The sequence below is a fragment of the Sciurus vulgaris genome, assembly GCF_902686455.1.
Source record: "Sciurus vulgaris genome assembly, chromosome: 6".
Lineage (NCBI taxonomy): Eukaryota > Metazoa > Chordata > Mammalia > Rodentia > Sciuridae > Sciurus > Sciurus vulgaris.
Genome location: NC_136466.1, coordinates 145,587,893 through 145,603,996, shown reverse-complemented (window position 1 = coordinate 145,603,996; position 16,104 = coordinate 145,587,893). Strand labels below are relative to the sequence as shown.

Genomic DNA, 16,104 nt, shown 5'->3' with positions numbered 1-16,104 from the left:
TTGCCAATATTTCCTTTTGATATATAATATCTTTGCTCTCCCTATTTCTTGTATTCTTCCATATTTTTTCTTTGGGGGTACTGGGGATTGAACTGAGAGGAGCTTAGTCACTGAGCCACATTCCTAGCCTTTTTTTTTTTTTAATTTTGAGACAGGAGCTCCCTAAGTTTCTCAGGGTCTCACTAAGTTGCTGAGGCTGGCTTTGAATTTGCAATCCTCCTGCCTCAGCCTCCCAAATCTCTGATTATAGGTGTGCACCACAACTCCTGGCTCTTCCACCCATTGTAGATAACTTTTGCCCCATTACAAGAACATATCTCTCCTCTCATTAACAAAACAGCTATTTATTTAAGGGCGTGTTATCATCTCTGTTTATTGCATATCCATTATGACAAAGTAAATTTAATCCAAGTAAATCTTTCTGTCTCCCAAGATTATTCCACAAATCTATGGTTAACTTCACTAATTTGCTGTCGAATCAGTGCAATGAAATAGTTGTACCAAGAATGTACAGGCATGTGTAGTGGGCATGCTCTGCAGGAACCCACGCTCCTCACTAAGGCGCTTCCAGCCTCTCAAAGGAAATGAAAAGGGGGAGGGGAAACAGAGCTGGGGCAGGCTTTTAAAGAATCTAGTGGGTCCTGGATGTGCTGACCTTCCCGGAATGACATATTCTTAGTTTGAAAAGGGATATGAGCTGCGGGTAATTTGCAAATGAATGCATCTGCAAATGAATGAATGCATCAAACACAATGACAACATTGTGTCCAAGATTATACCATATTGCTCCTTGCAGCAACTTCCACTGAATTTGCTTCTCCACCATCTGCATCAGATTCCACTATCAAACACCAGGCCCCGAAAAATGCAAACCACTAAGAATATCTTGAAAGGGGCTGTGTGAACAGTTATTATGCTTGTGTTACTTCCTTAATACTCTTTTTTTTTTTTTTTTAAAGAAAAAGAGGAAACCTACATCAGAAGAAGCACTTAAAATTCAGTTTGGAGAGGCTCCTGGCCTCTACCGAGAAGCTTTTCCCCTTAATCTTCTTTTCTTCTTTGTTATGTAATAATGTGTTTGGGCTAAAAGGGAGCTAAATTCTCACACCCATGACTAGGGGAAAAAGATTACTTTTAAGGGAGTAATTGGGTAACTTTGCTATCTGAATTTTATAACAGGTATTTATAAGCATGATGAAGTAATGCCATTTTGATGCTGACATATATTATCCAAAACATAATTTTTGTTACTCCACCAAATATTCCTCTCCTTGTAACTTTCTTGATTACAAGCACTTTAATTCCACTTGTATTTGTTTTAAAATTTTTTGAATTTTATTAAAATTTGAATTTTTAATTAAAAAATTACTCTTTCTCTATATGTATAATTTTGACAATTGTATATCCAATCTAGCACAAATGAAGCCAACTAAAATACCTAAGACTGAATCTCAGTCTAACTACATTTCAGGCAGACCCAGATGATCTAAATAGGTAAAATGGGGGTCGGGGTTTCATAATTCATTGCCATTATCTCTCTTCTTTTCAGAACATTTCATGTTGATTTGCTACAGAATGATAAATTTAACCTCAGCAGACATCAAATCCTGAATTTATATCCTTGACCCTCCAAGTAAAAAATGTAGCCATTCCTGGATGTGCTGACCTTCCTGGAATGACATATTTTTAGTTTGAAAAGGGACATGAGCTGTGGGTAATTTGCAAATGAATGCATCTGCAAATGAATGAATGCATCAAACACAGTTTTTGATGACATCCATGTGTTTATGTAACAAGATCCATAGCATCTGCAACACATACTTTCCCCTTTGAAATCTGTTTAATAGAATAAATAATATATTGAAAATTAAAGAAAATACAAAAGCCAAGCAAGTGTTGCCACTGCTTTGATATAACTCCTCCAGGAGTATGGGAAATAGGCATGACCAACTGTTCAAAAAAATTAAAGAAGGCTATTGTTTTGAACTAAGCTTTGGTACTGGGCTCCAACAAACCAGATGAAAAATCAAAATAGAGCCACCCATGCTAAAGTTCCAAGTCACCAAAATGATACTATATTATCTGACCCTTGGAGCAAGAGAGTAAAAGAACTAAGTTTCCCAAAAAGACCAATTGGCATTACAATGATGTCGCCTTTGCTTTAATTCTTATATCCTGCTGCCTTTTGATTGAAGAAAAAGCACCTGAAGTAACATGATGTTATTTTTCCATCACTCTGTTCCCAGTTCCCACCTTACAAGGAAAGTAGCTCTGAAATGACCAATTCACTTTGGGTCTTTGCTCCTGTTTTCTTCAGCACTTTTCTGTCTATACATCCAAACTCCTCTGCTCAGCCCTTCAGAACCTTCATTCATTTTTAAGCAAGGAAGCATTGTCTAATTCCAGAATTTAAAATACAACCAATTAAGATATTTATATTTGTTATAATTTCATTTTCCAACAGCACTATTAAAATACATCCAAAGACTCTCAACAAATCTTTAAACATTTCAAGAAGGTCGAGGATTTCTAATCAATGTTCCAAATTTACCTCTGTGTCATTCGTTTATTCCTTCCTCAATACTAGTAGGAAAATGGTTACACAGAAATCAGACCAACACAAAGTGTCCACATTATCACACTTTCCAAGTAGTGTGATCAGAGAATTTTACCAAAGTACAACTTACAAAGGTACTATCACCATCAACTTCTCTGAGAGAATTGTTCTCTGTGTTATGGTATAACACACACCACACACACACACACACACACACACACACACACAAACTTAAAAAAAAAAAATCCATCCAACAGAAATCAAGTCCCCTTTCCTACTGACAGGAATATTTGTATATTTTCTGGGATTTAGTAAATCATTTGCAATCTGTAGGCCCCAGTTTGGGTTCAGGACATGTCTTTAAAATTTTGCCAATTTTCTGAAAGTTAAGTGTTTTAAACAAGCAACAACAACATAAACAGATATGTGAGTAAACATCAATCTTCTGGCATTAATCTGAGTTTTTTTTTTCCTTCAAATTCAGTTTAAAACAGATCTAATTGTAAATTTTACCAACTCGAGTGTATAGTTCTAACTACACAGAAGCAAAACAACCTAACAAAAATGTGATTTATCTTTGCTAAATTACCAGTGTGACATGGCATTATTTTGTATAAATCAAGCAATTATGACATAATGGTTGAAGAATGCTTCAATGAAAAACTCATCCATTCCTGCTATTTTGTGAGTATAGGAACACATTCAAATGTACCCGACATACAATGTTCTAAATCTCACAAGAAAAACAACTGACAAAATTGTGAATTAATTTTGAAAGCATACTATATACCCTGCAAGAATTAGGAGCTTGCACAGGTGAACCACATGACTGAACAGCTTAATCGTTTAGCTCAACTGAAAAAAATCATACACTGAGTATTTATTTTAATAAGTAACTTATAAAAAGTTAAATACATATTTTATACAACATTAACAAAGTTTCCCCTAAAGTGACCAGATTTCACTATTTATTGGTATGAGGAATTATATAAACTTTGAGAAATAGGACTTATGTAAAAGCAGTATTTTTAAAACTAGAAAACATGGTGAGCTGAAGACAGAGAATAATGAAAAAAAAAGGGAAAAGATTCTCAATACAAATGTGATGTATTTTTTTTACCTACTCTATGAATCTAATAAAAATTCTCCCAAATGCTTAAATATGATACTTAAGATGAGTTAAAGGCTGATGTTTAAGGCAAAATGCATCTCTTCTTTTAATGCCTAAATATTCTTTTTCTGACTGCTATGAAATGAAATTAAGGGTTTCAAAACAAACTCTTTCTTAATTCATAAATTTTTTAAAGGCAAAATTTTGCTCTGGATTTTGAAAATTGAAATATATTGCCCTTGTATTTCTAACAAATGTTCTTCTGTTCACTCACTTGGGAATGTGATCACCACATTGCTGTTTGATCAGCTTCAAATGGTGCTACCTGAAAATCCAGAGGAGCTGCGCCTGGTTGCATACTGGAGACACAGGGCTAGACTCGCTGGGCGCTGAGAAGAAAGTCTTGGAACTTTAAAAGAATATGTATCCTAGGGCTGTGGAAGATCCAAAAGGTCCCTCTCCACCCACAGGTTGTGTCATTGGGAGTACTACCCATTTGATCGTTAGCTCCTAAGTGGAGTTTCATTGTCCTTGGTACTTCTTTTATATTAGTTCGTGCTACTTTAGGATTTAGCCTTTTATTGGTCTAATGCTGAAGGACGACAGAGTATATCACACCAAAATATGACAGGCATAAGGATTAGAGTTAAGTGCACTTTAAATAAATAAATAAATAAATAAAACCAGCAGGTGCAAGAAGAGGACTTCAACTCTTCCCCTTTTTACCTGAAAACAGGATAAAACTCCCACGTGGAAGATGCCCTCCCTACACCCGGAGGAAGGTAACACGGTTTATCATCAAGGATGGGAAATTGAAGCCCAGAGAATTCTGTGCAAACAGATTGGTTAAAATTGCTCTTGTCTTCCCTTAGCCTTCCTCATTGTTTACTTTTCCACAATCGCCACTCTTTGTTCAACTTGCTTTAAAAGCATTTAGATTTGGCCACTTCTTTGGGCCTTCATGTCCTTATGTCCCATGTCACATAAAACTCACATTAAATAAATTTGTCTACTTTTCTCTTGTTAATGTGTTTAATGTCAGTTTAACTCTCAGGCCCATCTGAAAAAAAACCCTAAGAGAACAAAGGTAAAATTTCACTTCTACTACACTTTTAGAAAGTTACCATACCCCGATTTATCACTACCTGCTTTGAATTTTTTCTTAACGATCATATCTTTTTGTCATTATTATTTTTATTTGCCATTCAGTTTTCTATTTTGAAGAAAGATAACACTGTATAAATGTGTAATCCTTATTCCAAATTTTTTTATTCTTAATTTTATTTTATTTTATTTATTCTAAATATGGCAAGCAGAAAATAGAGGGGTGTTCAGTTCTGCCAGGAGATGCCCTGTCCTTGAATACTTCTCAGTCTATGTATGGTAAAGGACCAGGTTTTTCCCTCAGTCTGTGCAGACTCATAAATACAAAAAAAAAAAAAAAAGTAAGTAAATAAATTTCTGAAAAATTAGGTGAAAACCACCACATGCAAAATGGAAACAAATTTGCTAGATTTAACAGATATAACATTACCCCCTCAAATTGTTTTAAAAGTATATGGATAACCACTCTTAGTTTTTCTGTGTGTTTGATCAGGGTCTGGTGCTGACAGCTTGCAAACCATAGCAGATCCTGAATCTAATCTATGATCATAACCCATGTGCTGGCCTCTCTCTCCAACTGGCCTTACCTCCAAAAATGTTCCCTCTCCCAAAAACATAGACTTGGTTTCCCTATTGTATGTTCTGCTACTTCTCTATCCATCTCCATCACACACACACACACACACACACACATGCACACACACACAAAATAATGACTATATGTCTAACTAGTACTTTAATTTGTATCTGTCTCTTAGTGGACACAAGCTGGCTGATGTTCGCACAGAAGAAAACAGAGGTGGATTTGCTTTGAGGCTAACAAACTCTCAGGTTCGGATTCCATTTGTTCACAGAAGCCCCAATAAGTGGTGGAAGTTGCAGAGAATTAGAGGGTTCTCAAAGAGGAGGGAATAAGACTGAAATTAGGAAACATGGCTGTATAAATGTTTGGGGCAAATTACCTAAATTGGGATCTTAGAAGAAAGGGACCCAAGTCTTGGAGAATATGATAATACCTAACTTCATATTTGAAGATTTACCTTCTTTTTTTTAAAGTAGATCTCACCAAATTATGTAAAGTTTAGGCCCCACAAACTCTCAATCTGCCTGATTTTGAACACTGTACCCCAAGAACAGTGCCTTGCCTGCAGTAGTCAGTCAATAAATATCTACTGATGGAAAGGGAAAAGACTAAATTATCCACTAACTGGTTTAGAGCCCCTCAGCATGATTCCTGTGAGAAAATACTAAAGGGCCCTTGGTTAGTTTCCTTGAAACTCTTCCCCACCAGCCTACTTTCAAGAAGAGTCTTACTAGGAGAATTAACATTTAATCTGCACAAGGTTTCAGGAGGATTTTTAAAGCAGAGTTTTTCAGACTGTGGATTGTACCCTCTCAATAGCTACTAAGATCAATTCAGTTTGTAGTTGAATCAGAATGTCTTGGTTTTTTTTTTTTTTTTGGTTGTTTGTTTTTTTCAATGGAGTAGAAGGAATGGAAAGGATCAAGAATGGATCACAAGAAGGAAAGGTAGGTATTATTTTTAAATACTTTCTGTGCCAATGGTGTGTGTTCATGGATGTGTGTGGTACATGTGCAATGTATAGATTTTACATTTTTAAAAAATCTGTATGTTTAGAGTGCACAACTGTCTTGTAGCCTTAAATGATTAAAAACAAGGAATAGAGGTGTTCAGGACTAAGAATATGTCTGAGAATTGTCTTTTGAGTTTTGCTTGCTTCGCTTTGTGTTTTATATCTTATGCATACACTTCTTTGTTGAATTATCCATGTAAATACAAATGAGCATACCTGGTTTGCAAGATCCTTGAGGAGGGACACTAGGCTTATTCCATAATCTTAAAACACAGACTTTTCATTTGAAGTTTTTTGAAGTGCTCCAAAAATATAGTTGTTTTTTCGCCTTCTAAGAAACAAACTAGTTTGCCATTGTACCAAACCAGAGTTCATTCCCTCTACATCTACACTGTGCCAAATGCTATCTACAACAATGGCACCGATGAATACCCATGTAGTGAGGACCTCCAAGTTGGTATCTCCAATCTTGGCCTCTCTACTGAGTTCCACACCCTTGTAATAACTGTCTGCCAGGTACGTCCATCTGGTCACCCAAAGGTGTTTTACCTTTAGAAATAAAAGTGATTATGTTTTCAAATAATTCTGTTTCTCCTCCTCTTTTATTTCCTCCACTGATCAGTGGTTACACTATGCAAGCAAGAATTAATCTAAATGCACCAGAGTTATCTTAACATTCTCTGTCACCTCCAGCCAATAACAAAAACTGTTACAACTCTGGGAAATATTATAACATTTCCCAAGTTCCTCCCTTTCTGACCTTCACCATGATTGCTTCTGTTTTACATCCCTTGGTTTGCCACCCTGGCTCCTGCCACTTCCAGATCTTTCATCCTATGAACTCCAGATTGACTCAAAATACAAAATTGATCATGCTACATTCCTGGGTAAAGTTCTTCAACTGATTAATGAGATTGTTTCCAGAAGTCCCGCGACCACTGTGAGTGTGTGACTCTAAGAGGAATCCATCTGGATCAAGTTATCTGATAACCCAAAATGAGCTAAGGAAGCTCAACAAATGCTTCATCCATTACAGTGCAGTGTGATTGGGAAAACACAAAGGATAGACTCAGTATAATATGTCATCCAGAGTAAAATTTTTCATGACCTAAGTTGCCCTTACATAAAACTGCTTAATATTGTCAGGAACCACGGGAGTGAAAAGAGTCAGAATTTCTAACCAGATATTTCAAGTGTCAGCAGTTTAATGTTTTCACTAAGTTTTATTATATCCATATCAAATCTGACACGAATGAACCACTAGCAGAGGAATTGTAACTCCATTGAATGCCAATGCTCTTACTCTATCTGAAGAGTAAACTTAGGAATGTTTAAACAAAAACCTCATCATCTTTTACATTCAATTTTATTCCTTTGTGGTATGAGAAGAAAAAATATCCCATCTATTCATTCATGAAAGATTTTTAACATCAACTATGTAGTTGGCATAGCATTATGTACTGAAAATTATTAAAATGAAAGGTACATCCTCTGCCTTCAGTAAGCTTACACTGCAGTAAGGAAAATACATAAAAATGTAATTAGTATAGCAAATACTTCTGCAGCACTTTCTATGTTCTGGAACTCAAATACATATATATGAATCCTACAAAACATATCCTATGTTATCCCTGTTTTACTGATGAGAAAATTCATGTCAGAGGTTATCAACTTGCTTAGAGTCATACAGCCAATAAGTAGCAAAACCCAAACCCAAACCCATGCTCTGTGGCTCCACAACACTATACAGCTTGTAAATGGAAAGTTCAAAAATAGTCGTGTAAGAATGGAATAGGAACGTAGTGAAGATGCATCTAATTCAGATTTGTTAGAGAAGGGCTGGAATAGATCTTTCAATAATAGTGATAGTTCATATGTATTACATATGATAAATATAGGCTAATAAATAGTGTGCTTATTTACTATATTCAGGTGCTTCTACATGTGCTGACTCATTTAAACCTCACAACCATCTAAGGAGGTCAGTACTGTTGCTATCTCTATTTTTCAGATGAAGAAAATGAGGGGTTTGGAGACTTACCCAAGATTACACAGCTAATTCAGCGGCTTAAGCTTCTGCAGTTGGCAGAGGAGAGTTTAACCTTCAATATGAAGTGGAGTTAACCAAGCCACCAGGTAAGTACCAGGAGCCTGGGTAAAAAGACCACCTGTGTAATGATGTGTGTGGAGGCACAAGAAGCTTGGGTCACAGAGAAAAGTGCAAACATTCCCAGCACTTGACACGCTGATGAGTAAGGCACAGGGGGAAGAATTAGGCAAAGGAGGACATGGTATACTGTGGAAAGATCTTACCTTTGGACATTAAGAAGCCTTAGAAGGACTTGTAGACAATGAACTTATCATTTAACCTCCATTTAGGTTAAAATTCAACCTGGCTTGTCTATCTTCTGGCCATGGACACTGATGATTACAAACCAACTTAAAAGGGACAAAGATGGAGACTGTTGAAGTTGTCCAGGACATGCATTTCTAAAGTAGGCCAGTGGCAGGAGACTAGAAAGGAAGTAAAACCAATAAGACTGGCACATTCACACTACAGTCTTTCTGACTGCTTCCCTGCTTACCCAGGCTCCCACGCATCTGCAGCAGGGTCTGCTCCTTCACTTCTGTTATGCTCAACAAGTCAATGGATCTGCCGTTGATGACTCCACCTTTCCTGGGTTTCTTCAACCCTCGGCTCTCAGAAAACTTGCATTTAATTGCTCTATCTTAGTTCTCTCACTGAAAATCATTAAATACTTTTTACGGAAAATAGGTAAATGAGGAAAAGTTCGAACAATACAAAAATAACTGACATTTGCATGGGTTCTAGGATCCCTGTTGTTTCTTATTGCGGTACGATGAAGCACAGAATGAGTTGGTTGTTTAGAAAAGTGATGAAAAATTTTACTGTGTTTAAGGAGTTTTCACTAATTAATTTACTATATTAAGTGGTGTAAACATAAATAATAGTAAAACACAGTACCTTATGGCTCTGGAACGAGGGATAGCATGTTAACTAATGGTTAAAATACAATGCAGAAACAAAGCAAACAATAAAACAAAAAATACTGAAAGATTAAACAAGTTTTTCAAACTCGCTACAATGATCAAAGTTGGCATGGCTTTCTTTGGGCTGTAAGTGAGTAAACAAAAATGATATTGACTTAACCAAAGAATGATTTTTTTTAGTGACATAAGAAGAAATTGAAAAAGAGATGGATCAAGAAGAAATAGAGAACTCAGATACTATTCGGTTTCTGCTTTGTCCTTCTAGGTGTGAGACCCTCCTACCATCACAGGCTGACTTGTGTACTTCAGGCATTGGATATGTTAACTTGACATTCTCATTGACAGGAAGGGGAAAAGAAATAGGCACAGGTCCTTTTTTTTATAAACTCAGCCTCTAGGATTTTTATTTTTTCCAGACAGATCAAACCCAGGGTCTCATGCATGCTGGGCAAGTGTTCCACTACTAAGCTATAGCCCTGACTGTCAAAAGAGTCTGAAAAAGTGACTGCATTTACCTGAACTAAGTTTCAGCTCCATTAAAATCAGAGTTCTTTTGGTAAAGAAGAAAAGAATAAATTAGCAGGGGGTTTTCCCATAAGAAACATCAGCATTTGAGGGATGGATGGAGAAATAAAAGCTTAGAAAGGTGCATTACAGAGGACTGTTGACAGACAGGAGAGTACAGTGTCACAGAAGCATCCAACTCAGCCTCAAGTTCCCATAAGAGGTGAACAGAAACACAACCCCTGCCTTTGGCAATTAAGATGTCACTAGTGATATTTGGATATAATTGTATTATTGAAGGAAGAATTTAATATATTCAAAAGCATGGACACTAAAAAAAAAAAAAAAAACTGCATGAACATAACCTGATACAAAGATGTACAAAGAGGTGATTGAGATAATTCATCATGGGAGACTGTCAAAAATAACTCCGTGGTCTAGCCAGCAGGAGTCTGAAGGTTGCTTCCTGTGTTCCTCTATGTAAGTTTATAGACATGGTCACTACATTAGAAGTCTGATATGAGAAAATAAAATGGAATGGCTTCCTGTTGCTTAAGTAGTATCACCATCCATTGCAATGACAGAAGATTATATATTCTATCACTATATTTTTTTCTTTATGCCTCTGGATTAAATAAGTCAAATTAACAGCTATAATTACGAGGCAGCTGGTCAGCAGACCAGAAGATGGCTTTGACAAAATGTACACTCTATTTTAACTGGTTCTCGTCATTTATATGCTAAACAATTATTTATGTATATTTTTATATTCTAAAGGAAAAGGCAATGAGACTTCATAATTTCTGCAAGCATACTGGACACAAAAGAAATTGCTTCTGAGTATTTCAATGTCTCTTTTTTACTAGAAGATGAACCTTATTATAACAAGGAGGAAATTTGAAGAAACATCATATTGATTTTCTTAAAATTATGCTGCGTATAGTGTCCTAATTTCTAACACTCGGAGCATCTGCTATTATTCAAAGTCCAATTTGTCACCTCAAATATATTTTGAACCTGGAAGTCTTTATAAAGTTTCATGTTAGAGATAAAAGTAAACTTACTTTTCCAGATTTCGCCTCAGTACAAAAGCTCACCCAGGTTCCCCAATTTTGAGTCTGAAAATCTACTAAGTGTAGAGCATTGATTTATTTAGTCTTATATAGTGACTAAAACAGAAACTTTTGTCAATTGTTTTCAGAGATACCTACAATATGTACAGTATATTGGGTTAGGCTCCTATTTAAAGAAACCTTCATATTCAGAAAGTACTTTTTCCCTTTATCAAATTTTAAAACAGCTGTTTTGAAGTTATAGTATTTATGGGACCATATTCAACTGAATTTAATAATCCTTTGGGCAAAACTAAATCCAGTTATAAGAAAAAAAGACTTTTTAAAAACCCTATTAGATTAAAAACTATAGAAATGCATGTGATATTCATACATGTATTTCTTTTAGGAGGTCTGAGAAATAATTAGATAAATGATAAACATACCTGATGATGATCAGACCTTGAAGGGTTCTAGAGTTTCTCCAGGTACTTAATTAAATAGAAGTAGTAAGAACCAAAAAGGATGGGTTTCAGCATATTGTAAGAAGAATACACTACAACTAAGAATGTCTACTAGTGAATCCGTTTTCATTTGAAGGGTTCAGACACTTGAAAATAAACTTAATGTTTCCATGATCCATTGAACAATAGTCTGATAATAAGAAAGCTATCTCCTTGCACAGCCCCCAAGTTCATTTTTGTCTACATGAATGGTTCAGTTAGTTATGCCTGCATAGAATAATAAGATGAAGGAACTGTGGGTCACGGAAACATAATAATGGGCTAAAGAAGAGAACTAGGATTAAGAAGGGAGAGATGCCCCTTCATGACTCTCCAGCCTCACAGTATAAAACAAAAGAAACTAGCTTTCACAATTATGTGATTACAGGAATGGTGGAACTTTTATTGAAAGGATATTGGGAACAGGGAATGACATTTCAGTAGAAATCAAAAATAAATAATGCTACCAGATTATGTCATGAAGAAAACCCCCATGGAAGTGGATATGAGTTTTATCACCCCAATAAGACTACAGGCTTATTCAAAGTCCTTACTCTTCTTGTAACTTTTATTCTGACCTCTACCATAGCCAAGCTTTCACAGAGTAGAATCCAAAACACTTTCACTGAATTAATTGTGTTTTGCATCATGAATTGGTTTCTCTCAACATACATCTAGCCAGACTCTCAGTGTGTAAATTGCACCATTGGCATGAGAAAAGCTTTGGAAACCTGCGTTCATTTTTGCCAGCCACTAGGATACTATTCTGAAAATTACAGCTTCCATAGCTCAAATGAGTTAATATCCTGCCAAATAGAAAGAAATGTGTTTTCTCCATGTTGCCAACAGATTAACTTAAATGCTTGTGGCAAAGACCACTGAGCCCATTCAATCAGGATTATATTTGACCAACGTTGCAATTTCATCAGAGGATATTATAAACAAGGGCACAAGCAAAATTCCTACTAGACATAGAGATCTGCATAGAAAAGAAACTTAGGTCAGTCATTCAAGATAGAGGAAGAAAGTGCAGAATTCAAAGCTTGGGCTAAATATATAAAAACAGATGCTTCAATTTTAGGCATAGAGTTGTCATCATTGTAAATGTTTGACAGATACACAAAATATTATTATATTAATAATTTAAATCAAACTGAGTTCTAATATGTGCCATAGTCAGTATACAGAAGTCTTTACTGAATAGGCATCATCAATTCATCTAATCTGCCAATCATGAAGTTTCCAGCTCATTGAGGAATTTTTTTTAATCTCATAAACACATAATGCATTTATTTACAAATTGTGAAAGTGTTAGTAAGAAAAGTCAACTGACTCCTCACTTGGGAACAAGAGAGTATATATCAGGTCCCTGTCTTAGACACACAGGGTGTTTTATGTTGGAACATAGCTCAGTGCCAGACACACAATAGAATGGACTTTGGTTTGAAATTGGAAGGTAAACTAGAACTAACCAGATGAACTCTAGGGCTAAAAGGGGGTACAACCAAAGAACCATCAGGGCCTAAGAGAACATATGGAAGATTTCAAGATTATAGGAGAACAGTGCATTTGTAGAACTTTCAGAGCACCAGAGTAGTTGGGGGTGGGTAGGGAAATGAGAGGGAAGATAGTAAGAGATGAAGGAGATCATGCATGGCTTTATAGTTCACCTTTAAGATTTTGATCATTATCTTGAGAACAATGGGAAATGCTTGAATGTTTTTAAGGAGTAAAAAACCATTATCAGATTTGCTTCTATAAAAGCAGCTCTCTAGATGCAGGGTGGAAAATGTGTGTATTGGAGGGTAACTAAGTAGATGTAGTTAGGAAGCTGTTGCAGCAAGAGATGATGGTAGCTGAGACCAGGGTGGTGCAATGGGAATAAAGAGCAATGAATAAACTTGGAAACTGATAAGTAAAATCGCATTGTAAAAAAAAAAAGGCAAGATGCTTTTTTTTTTTGACTGTTAAAATCAACAAAACATGGCAACTTCTTTTGAGGAGCTTCGATTCCAATTTGGGAAAAATACTTACATAAACAATAACATCATAATAGATATGTTTAAACATAGATATGAAAATAGCAATAGAGAACAGGAGTGTGCCAGCCACTCTTTCAGATAGAGTGCCCAAAGGAAACTTCTAGGACGTAATATTTGAAATGACAAGTGAGTAGAAAATAGAATGTCTCTGTGGAAAGATTTAGAGATAGGACATTCCAGGCAAAAATAAGAGAAAATGCAAGATCTCGCAATAGAAAATTTACTGGTTTATTCAAGAATGGCAAACAGGCCAGTGTAGTTGGAGTGAAGCACAGAAATAGGTCATAGGTGGAAGGAAACGCAGTCAGAGGTCTAGCGTTCACCATGATAGGAAGAACAGAAGCCCTGAGTTTGGGACAGAATACCCACGGCTGCTATGAGCAGTTTCAGACATGTTGAGTTTGAGATGCCTTGGAAACATCAATGAAAATTTTTAAGTAAGCAAAATGTGAAACGAATGTGCACAACTGGAGCTAAGAGAAGTCCAAGATAAAAGTATCAACTTCAGAGTCCTTATCATACAGATGGCGATTTCAACTGCAATGTGGATAGATGCCCTAGGGAGAATACACAGAAGGCTAAAGGAGGGTGTCTAAGGGATTGCAACCCTCCATGACCAACTAGAGGGAACTGAGCCTGCAAAAGACCGATATTGCCCAAAACCTAAAACCTAAAAAGGAAACCCACAGAGCTGCTTCAGAAGTCAAAGGACATGAGTATTTCAATGGACAGAGGCCAAGAGTGTCATTTGCTACTGAAAAGCAAAACACATAGAAATGGATTTACTGATAAGGATTTCACTGATGGTCTTAGAACCATTTGTTGAAGTAAAGCAAAAAGCAAAGTAGAGTGGACTGAGGAGCAAGGAGTGAATGGAAATTGATGCACTGTTGCCACTTTGGTACCAGTCTTCTGAGAATTTCAGATCTAGGGATAAAGTTGAACAAGCTAGGAGTTATAAGACAAATCAATCCTAAGAAAAGTGCTTTGATTTGGTTTGATTTGGTTTTCTGGTTTTTTTGTTTTTGAACAAGACAAAATTTAAGCAAGTCTGGATACTGAGAAGAAACAACAAAACATATGACTAGAGAAATTAAGGAAAAAGTCCTACTAATATCAAAGTGAACATTATGTTCTCAGCCTTGTTATTAGCTGATAAATTCAGCAATTTCTTTTTCTAGTTTGAATATATATTTTAATATATATTCCTATATATGTTTATATACATTTATATATATATATTTATATAAATATACCCTAACAGCAACAAATTTCTGCTCAGACATTTTCATACATAGTCAGTTACATAATCATAAACTATGACTAAAACAAATTGTAAACATTCATCTCAAAATAAAATAATTATATACAAATTTATATCCATTTCAATATTCTCGTGTATTTTTACATACATATTCATATTTGTAATCATATATATGGATAAAAACATTGGATCCCTAAACTAACCCTATTTTCTACATTAGTCCTATACCTACCAATACACCTCTATACATATAAACCATAACATTTTACATGAATGTACATTTGTCTTGAGGGATATAAATTTATAAATTCACATAAAAACCCACAGATATTTTATGCATATACTCATTTCCATAGGCATAACCCAGATTTCACATATAACAATATTGTTTACCTTAAAAATATCCATAGTTAAAAGTATATGTATATAAATTTTGATGTTACCTCTATATTCATATTTATATTCATATATATTGATATATGTGTTCCCAAGTTAACCTGTCCCCTAAACCAAGCCATAACTCAGAACTAAACCTAACCCTACCCATAATTGTGAGCTTTTCAAATAAAATGTACAAATATTACTTTGAATCTCCAAATATATTTTCACATATATATTCCAAATATGTTTACATACATTTGTGTATTTATATATATTGGTACCCTAATGGCAACCAAAATCCTACCCATAAATTTTCATGTATATTCAGTTACATAATTATATCCTACATCTTACCAAAATTGTAAACACCCATCTTAAAAGAAAAATAACTTACAAGTCCATACCAATTTAAATATTTTCATGTATATTTTTACATATATATGGAAAAAAATGTTCAAATCCAGTATAATTGTGTTTGATCTATTTGCTTCTTGAAGTTAAGAAGGGTTTGTTTGATATATGTAGATGCTCAATTGTTTGGGGCATAAATATTTATAATTGTTATGTCTTGTTGATGTATGATTCCCTTAAGCAGGAATCCCTTCTTTGTTCCATCTGATTAACTTTGGCTTGAAGTCCACTTTACCTGTTATGAGGATAGAAACACCTGCTTGTTTACATGATCCATGTGAGGGATATGTTTTTCCTATTCTTTCACCTTCAATCAGTAGATGTCTTTGCCTATGAGGTGAGTCTCTTGGAGACAGCATTTTTTGGTGTCTTGTTTTTTAATCCAACCTGCCAGTCTATGTCTTTTGATTGGTGAGTTTAGGCCATTAATGTTCAAACTTACTATTGAGATATGATTTGAGTGCCTGGTCATTGTGTTTTATTTCTAGTTTTTAATTTTAAATAGTTTCTCTTCTGATTGACTATTCCTTTAGTGTAGTTCCTCCCTTCACTGGTATTCTTCTTTCTT

At 35.3% G+C, this 16,104-nt stretch overlaps 1 long non-coding RNA gene across 4 annotated transcripts in view; it reads right to left on the bottom strand.

The window, feature by feature from the left end:
• LOC306664554 overlaps positions 1–16,104 on the bottom strand; it is a 320,843-nt gene that overhangs the window by 283,468 nt on the left and 21,271 nt on the right. The window lies entirely within an intron of this gene.